Raw genomic sequence first — 6,970 nt, forward strand, 5'->3', positions numbered from 1 at the left:
CTTATTATCTTATTATCTTATTATTGATTATTATTGACTATTGACTTATTATTGAATTTATATTATTATAGTATTATCTTATTATTGACTATTGACTTATTATTGAATTTATATATTTTATATTTAATTTATATATTTTATATATATATTTTATATTTATAATTCTAATTATAATTATATATTTATAATATTTCTATTTCATTTATTTCATTTTCATTTCGATTCAAAAAAAAAGTAAGGAATTCTAAACTTGAAAAACACGGATTGGGTTGCGCCATACATATGAAAGAATATAGAATATGAAAGAATATAGAATAATGATGTATTTGGCGAATCAAATACCATGGTCTAATAAGGAACCTTTCGGATTAGTTGATAATTTTTTGAAAGATTTCTTCGAAAAGGTTTCATTAACTCCTAATTTATGCCGAGCAGACCTTGTTGTTGCGAAAATTTTCAATTCATGAGTTGTAGGGAGGGGCTTATGTCACCACAAACAGAGACTAAAGCAAGTGTTGGATTCAAAGCTGGTGTTAAAGAGTATAAATTGACTTATTATACTCCTGAATATGAAGTCAAAGATACTGATATCTTGGCAGCCTTCCGAGTAACTCCTCAACCCGGAGTTCCGCCCGAGGAAGCAGGGGCAGCAGTAGCTGCTGAATCTTCTACTGGTACATGGACAACCGTGTGGACCGATGGGCTTACCAGCCTTGATCGTTACAAAGGGCGATGCTACCACATTGAGCCCGTTGCTGGAGAAGAAAATCAATATATATGTTATGTAGCTTACCCCTTAGACCTTTTTGAAGAAGGTTCTGTTACTAACATGTTTACTTCCATTGTGGGTAATGTATTTGGGTTCAAAGCCCTGCGCGCTCTACGTCTAGAGGATCTGCGAATCCCTCCTTCTTATACTAAAACTTTCCAAGGCCCGCCTCATGGCATCCAGGTTGAAAGAGATAAATTGAACAAGTACGGTCGCCCCCTATTAGGATGTACTATTAAACCTAAATTGGGGTTATCCGCTAAGAACTACGGTAGAGCAGTTTATGAATGTCTACGTGGTGGACTTGATTTTACCAAAGATGATGAGAATGTGAACTCCCAACCATTTATGCGTTGGAGAGACCGTTTCTTATTTTGTGCCGAAGCAATTTTTAAAGCACAGGCTGAAACAGGTGAAATCAAAGGGCATTACTTGAATGCTACTGCGGGTACATGTGAAGAAATGATTAAAAGGGCCATATTTGCCAGAGAATTGGGAGCTCCCATCGTAATGCATGACTACTTAACAGGTGGGTTCACTGCAAATACTAGCTTGGCTCATTATTGCCGAGATAATGGTCTACTTCTTCACATCCATCGCGCAATGCACGCAGTTATTGATAGACAGAAGAATCATGGTATGCACTTTCGTGTACTAGCTAAAGCTTTACGTCTGTCTGGTGGAGATCATATTCACGCTGGTACAGTAGTAGGTAAACTTGAAGGAGAAAGGGACATAACTTTGGGCTTTGTTGATTTACTACGTGATGATTTTATTGAAAAAGATCGAAGCCGTGGTATTTATTTCACTCAAGATTGGGTTTCTATACCAGGTGTTCTGCCCGTAGCTTCGGGGGGTATTCACGTTTGGCATATGCCTGCTTTGACCGAGATCTTTGGAGATGATTCCGTACTACAATTCGGTGGAGGAACTTTAGGACACCCTTGGGGAAATGCACCGGGTGCCGTAGCTAATCGAGTAGCTTTAGAAGCATGTGTAAAAGCTCGTAATGAGGGACGTGACCTTGCCCGCCAGGGTAATGAAATTATCCGCGAGGCTGGCAAATGGAGTATGGAACTAGCTGCTGCTTGTGAAGTATGGAAGGAGATCAAATTTGAATTCGAAGCAATGGATACTTTAGATAAATAAAATTTGAATTCGAAGCAATGGATACTTTGTAATCCAGTAATTACTGTTGGTTTGTTGAATTGCAATTAAACTCGGCCCAATCTTTTACTAAAAGGATTGAGCCGATCCTAAAGATTGGTGTATTCTTTTCTATCCTATTCGTTCCGTGTTGGAATAGAAACTTATTGTATTAGTAGACGAGATTTTATTGTATTAGTAGACGATATTTTACGAAAAAGGTTCTTGATAGGAGAAAAATTTCTTTTTTCAATTTTTTCAGTGCGAATTTTACACAACATAGGGAAATCGCTATTTCTAATTGAAAATTTATATTTATAATTGAAAAGAAAAAAGTAAAGTATCATATATCATATATAATGAACTGATACTCCAGGTTCTCACAAACGAGAATCCTTTACTTCAATATTCACTCATTATTAGTTTAATGATTGTATCCATTATGCGTATTCCGATAGGAAATAAATGATTTTTTTTTTTTCATCAAATGACTATTCATCTATTATACTTTACATCTAAATAGAGGCAAGAAAACTCTATGGAAAAATTATGGTTCAATTTTATCTTGTCTAAGGGGGAATTAGAATACAGATGTGGGCTAAGTAAATCAATGGATAGCCTTGGTCCTATTGAAAATACTAGTGTAAACGAAGACCCGGTTAGAAATGATATGGATAAAAACATTCATGGTTGTAGTGACAGCTCTAGTTATTACAGTAAGGTTGATCATTTAGTTGGCGTCAAAGACATTCGGAATTTCATTTCTGATGACACCCGAATTAGGGTTTTAATTAGGGATAGTAATCAGGATAATGATAGTAATCAGGATAATTATTCTCTATATTTTAATAGTGAAAATCAAATTTTTGAGATTGACAATGACGATCCCCACTATGATTTTAACTTGTATGATACTAACTATAGTTGGAATAATCACATTAAGAGTTGTATTAACTCTTATCTTCGTTCTCAAACCTGTATTGATAGTTCCATTTTAAGTGGTAGTGACAATTACAATGATAGTTATATTTATAATTGCATTTGTGGTTACATTTGTGTTGAAGGTGGAAATAGTAGTGAAGACAATGGTTTAACTCTAAAAGAAAGTTGCGCAAATGGTAATGATTTAACTCTAAAAGAAAGTTGCGCAAATGGTAATGATTTAACTCTAAAAGAAAGTTGCGCAAATGGTAATGATTTAACTCTAAAAGAAAGTTGCGCAAATGGTAATGATTTAACTCTAAAAGAAAGTTGCGCAAATGGTAATGATTTAACTCTAAAAGAAAGTTGCGCAAATGGTAATGATTTAACTCTAAAAGAAAGTTGCGCAAATGGTAATGATTTAGAAAGGCCTAAAGATTTCAAGCATTTGTGGGTTCTATGCGAAAATGAAGATTGTTATGGATTAAATTATAAGAAATTTCTTAAGCCAAAAATGAATATTTGTGAATACTGTGGATATCATTTGAAAATGAGTAGTTCAGATAGAATCGAACTTTCGATTGATCCAGGTACTTGGGATCCTATGGATGAAGACATGATCTCTCTGGATCCCATTGAATTTCAGTATGACGAAGATGGTATTGATTATGATCCATTTCAGTCTGACGAAGATGGTATTGATTATGATCCATTTCAGTCTGACGAAGATGGTTCTGACGAAGCTGACGAAGATGGTTCTGACGAAGCTGACGAAGATGGTTCTGACGAAGCTGACGAAGATGGTTCTGACGAAGCTGACGAAGATGGTTCTGACGAAGCTGACGAAGATGGTTCTGACGAAGCTGACGAAGATGGTTCTGACGAAGATGGTATTGATTATGATCCATTTCAGTCTGACCAAGAAGAGCCTTATATGGATGGTATTGATTCTGATCCATTTCAGTATGACGAAGATAAAGTTCAGTATGACGAAGATAAAGTTCAGTATGACAAAGATAAAGTTCAGTTTGACAAAGATAAAGTTCAGTATGACAAAGATAAAGTTCAGTTTAACAAAGATAAAGATGGTATTAATTATGATCCATTTCAGTTTAACAAAGATAAAGATGGTCTTGATTCTGATCCATTTCAGTATGACGAAGATAAAGTTCAGTATGACAAAGATAAAGTTCAGTTTGACAAAGATAAAGTTCAGTTTGACAAAGATAAAGTTCAGTTTGACAAAGATAAAGATAAAGATGGTATTGATTATGATCCATTTCAGTTTGACAAAGATAAAGATGGTATTGATTCTGATCCATTTCAGTATGACGAAGATGGTATTGATTCTTATCCGTTTGAGTATGACGAAGATGGTATTGATTCTGATCCGTTTGAGTATGACGAAGAGCCCTATAAAGATCGTCTTGATTCTTATCAAAGAGAGACAGGATTAACTGAGGCTATTCAAACAGGTACGGGTCAACTAAACGGTATTCCTATAGCAATCGGGGTTATGGATTTTCAGTTTATGGGGGGTAGTATGGGATCCGCAGTAGGCGAGAAAATCACCCGTTTGATCGAATATGCTACCAATAATTTTTTGCCTCTTATTCTAGTGTGTGCTTCCGGAGGAGCACGCATGCAAGAAGGAAGTTTGAGCTTGATGCAAATGGCTAAAATATCTTCTGCTTTATATGATTATCAATCAAATAAAAAGTTATTTTATGTATCAATTCTTACATCTCCTACTACTGGTGGAGTGACCGCGAGTTTTGGTATGTTGGGGGATATCATTATTGCTGAACCCAATGCCTATATTGCATTTGCGGGTAAAAGAGTAATTGAGCAAACATTGAATATAACAGTACCTGAAGGTTCACAGGAGGCTGAATATTTATTCCATAAGGGTTTATTCGATCCAATCGTACCACGTAATCCTTTAAAGGGTGTTCTGAGTGAGTTATTTCAGTTCCACGGTTTTTTTCCTTTGAATCAAAATTCAATCAAGTAGAGTCTTAAGTTAAATTATTTTCTTTGTAGTGAAAAGGCAGTTAGTTAGTTTATCAGAATCAAAGTCAAAGCCCGCATAATGGGCTTTGACTTTGTGACATAAAATGGAATTGTCGAAAAACGAATTTTATCTTGCTCTATTGCGTATGTTTATATAATTCAAATATAGAAAAAATATAAATATAGAGTTTTGCATCTTTCTATATCTCCCGAGAATTCTATTTTTACTAAAAATCCCTGTTCTTGGATCGGATTCTAACGAATCGAATCTTTCGACAATTTGTAATAAACTCTTTCTCAATTTGTAATAAACTCTTTCTTTATTAAATTCAAATTAGAAATTAAAATTAGAAGACAAGAACAATAGAATAATAATAATAAGAAAAGTAGGAATAAAGTAAGATAATAAAGAAAGTGGATTATCTTATCATACACCTATTTTATTTCATTTAGAAAGATGGGCAAGTCCCTTTATTTAATTCTACATTCCTTGCACTTATTAGATAAGATATATATATTAGATATATATACTCGCTTAGATATACTTAGTATTTAGATATACTTAGTATTTAGATATACTTAGTATAATATTTAGATATACTTAGTATTTAGATATACTTAGTATAATATTTAGATATACTTAGTATTTCGATATACTTAGTATAATATTTAGATATACTTAGTATAATATACGAATTATAATATAATTATTATAAGATATATTTATAACTAACTTTATAACTAACAATATAACAATAACAGGTACGAATATTAAATTGAGGTACCCATTTTATGACAATTCCCTCTATTTTTGTGCCTTTAGTAGGCCTAGTATTTCCGGCAATTGCAATGGCTTCTTTATCTTTGTATGTTCAAAAAACTAAGATTTTTTAGATTCGATGGGGCCAAGGCCAAGACCAAATCTTATCTATTTTTTTTTTCACGACTTAGATGCCACGGATATCTATTTAGTAGAATATTGTATAACATCCATCCGGCTTCCCCGAACATAAATGAAAAAGCTCCTCTTATGCATACGTAAACATGATATAGGGGTAAATGAATTATAGCAAGTGGATCGGTACCGGACGAATGTATGAAATTAAAGTCTATATATCTAGTAGATCTGTATAGGGGATCATATAAAGGGGATGATTTTAGATCTAAGCAATTTGATGAATTACTTCTAAAAGTTCATATCAAAATAGCACTAGTTGATGAGAGTTACTTCGGAAACAAAAAAAGTAAAGTCAAATTTTTTTGCTTATTTTCTCAATTCCAATAAAATGCAACTGGATCTAGTATGTATGAGTTGGCGATCAGAATCTATATGGATAGAATTTATAGTGGGGTCTCGAAAAACAAGCAATTTCTGCTGGGCCTTTATTCTTTTTTTTGGTTCATTAGGGTTTTTATTAGTTGGAACTTCTAGTTATCTTGGTAGGAATTTGATATCTTTATTTCCGTCTCAGCAAATAGTTTTTTTTCCACAAGGAATCGTGATGTCTTTCTATGGGATCGCGGGTCTCTTTATTAGTTCCTATTTGTGGTGCACGATTTTTTGGAATGTAGGTAGTGGTTATGATCGATTCGATAGAAAAGAGGGAATAGTATGTATTTTTCGTTGGGGTTTTCCTGGAAAAAATCGTCGCATCTTTCTACGATTCCTTATGAAAGATATTCAGTCCATCAGAATAGAAGTTAAAGAGGGTATTTATGCTCGGCGTGTCCTTTATATGGAAATCAGAGGCCAGGGGGCCGTTCCCTTGACTCGTACTGATGAGAATTTGACTCCACGAGAAATTGAGCAAAAAGCTGCTGAATTGGCCTATTTTTTGCGTGTACCGATTGAAGTCTTTTGAAATGAATTGCAGAATAAATGCTTTCTCGGCAGGAGGAAAAAACTCAAGACAAGAAGCCTCTTTTTTCTATAGCAGAACTAAACTGAAGTTTCTTAAGAATGCCCACTCGAACCAAAGAAGACGTATACGGAAGAGTCATAACATAAAACAAAACTGTTTTTTTTTTTTTGTCCACAAAAATTGTTTTTTATGCGTCTGTAAATGTAAAACCACTCAACTTAATTCAGTAACAAAACAAGCAAGAAATCGAAATAATGGA

The sequence above is a fragment of the Durio zibethinus genome, unplaced genomic scaffold (genome assembly GCF_047325235.1).
Source record: "Durio zibethinus cultivar Kanyao isolate XHJ-2024 unplaced genomic scaffold, ASM4732523v1 HiC_scaffold_3, whole genome shotgun sequence".
NCBI classification, from domain to species: Eukaryota; Viridiplantae; Streptophyta; class Magnoliopsida; order Malvales; family Malvaceae; genus Durio; species Durio zibethinus.